Genomic DNA, 2,205 nt, shown 5'->3' on the forward strand with positions numbered 1-2,205 from the left:
ACCTTGACCTGACCTTCGCTACGCAACCCAAGGTCAAACTGATGTGATCAGTAAATACATCTTTTTAAACGCCACAACTTTTGTCTGAAACATTTTTTTGTAAAACTTATATTTTTCCTGATATTCGGGCGTCCCGGTACTTTCCGAACACCCTGTATAATGAATCTATTTGAGTCGTCGGTTTAATGGGGTTTGGGATTTTAATAAAAAAAATATATATATAAAAATTGGGACTCAAGGATCGGTCTAAGTATGGAAGGTTGATTCTCCGCGTACGATAATCGAAGAAAAAAATTCGATACGTGCATTTAACATATTGCACAATTTTATCCTCCCACAATCATATTAATATTAAAAAGTAATATTAGTATTTAATAGCACTAAGACATCTGTGCTTGCTCCTTATGTTCCGTATAAAATCTCACTGTTATTTAATTTAAAACACAAAAAAGATACTTTTAATATTAGAAAATAATTTATTTAGATTTATAAAATAATTTATTTGTACTTTATTTATTTTTAAAACAAGCAAATATTTATTTTAATATAGTTCTTATATAAAAAAAAAAACTAATTTTTTTTTTTGTAAGAAAGTCATTTTTTCTAGAAATTTATAATTTTACAGCTCATTTCACAAGTTTAAAAAAATATTACTTTATTACATATTTTCTAAAATCTAACAATACTTTTTTAAGTTAAGAAATTATATTTAACAAAATATGTTTTTTTAATTTAAAGAATTTTTCCAGTATATATTACCAATTTAAATTTGATTTTATTATTTTTTCACCAATTTAATAATTATAAATAATTACATTTTTTTTTATTTAAATTTTTTAAATTTATTTTTTTAAATAATTACATTTATTATGTATACTATTTGTAGAAATATTTACAAAATATTACTACAAATATTTATTTTTTGTTTACTATAAATATTGTATAAAATATTTAGCCTATATTTTAATAATATTTTGAATAAAGATTTTGATACTTTTTTCTTTATATATAGAAATATTTATAAAATATTTATATAAATAAAATATTAATTTTTAAAAAATAATTCGACCTTAATATTGATGAATCTTTATCATAAATATTGTGTGCTGTCTAGAAAATTCTCTTTTTTCATTAAGAAATGTTTTCCTTAACGGATTAGAAAAATGTTATGTTTTTTTTTAATATTTAATGAATATCAAACTTCTATTAAATATTAAAAAAGGAAACATTTTTTCAAACGTTAAAAAAATGTTTTTTTAATGAAAAATGGGAACTTATCCCATTATTTTTAACTTTTTAAAAAATGTTTCTTGAATGTTTTTAAAATGTTTTTAAATATTTAAATGTTTTTATTGTTTTGCTAGTTGGGTTCCTTATTAATAATATAAAAATTGAGGGGTTAATTTGTTCGCAATTTTCAAAAAAAATTTTCGTAATGATAATTTTTTTGATGGAACTAACCAGTCACATCATCGTATGACAGATACAATTGTTCCAATAGAAAAGATAAATTTAATTGATTGTTTAAATTCATTCGTGTTGGTGAAACCGGTTTATACTATTAATAAATAAAGGCATATGCGAGCTCAATATATGTTCCTTAGAAATACATAAAGTGGACGTCTTTAAAACGTACAAAAGTCAACGTATTTTGTACATCCACTAATGGACGTAATTAAAACGTCCATATTAGGTCCATGGGACTAAATAAAAACTAAAATTGGACGTCCATTGGACGTTGTGTGCTGTCTGGGTATACATATTGACCGACATGTTGTAAATAACTCGGTTCACTGCATAGGCTTACTAAATCCTGCTTAAAAATGCCGATAGAAAACGGTAAAATATCATAAATTTCTCAGAAAATTATATTGTGTGTAATCTATCTGGCCTATCTGACGCAGTTCTCTTAACGAAAGAACATGTATCGTAATGAATATAATACTATGTAGATATTCCTTATGTGAACAAAACAATAAAAAATATATTGTTTTATATAATAACTTTCAACATTTTTAATGTTGAATCCTACGAATACAAGAAATCAACTATACAGGGTGTTCGGAAAGTACCGGGACGCCCGAATATCAGGAAAAATATAAGTTTTACAAAAAAATGTTTCAGACAAAAGTTGTGGCGTTTAAAAAGATGTATTTACTGATCACATCAGTTTGACCTTGGGTTGCGTAGCGAAGGTCAGGTCAA

The 2,205-nt window shown here is 24.4% G+C and overlaps 1 protein-coding gene across 1 annotated transcript in view; it reads left to right on the forward strand.

Moving 5' to 3' along the window:
* Positions 1–2,205, forward strand: part of LOC116852364 (disintegrin and metalloproteinase domain-containing protein 10) — a gene marked incomplete at its 5' end in the record, with an annotated part of 339,156 nt that overhangs the window by 310,569 nt on the left and 26,382 nt on the right. The window lies entirely within an intron of this gene.

Source organism: Odontomachus brunneus, unplaced genomic scaffold (genome assembly GCF_010583005.1).
Source record: "Odontomachus brunneus isolate Ranch 3 - 2012 unplaced genomic scaffold, Obru_v1 Obru_scaffold_219, whole genome shotgun sequence".
Classification (NCBI taxonomy): domain Eukaryota; kingdom Metazoa; phylum Arthropoda; class Insecta; order Hymenoptera; family Formicidae; genus Odontomachus; species Odontomachus brunneus.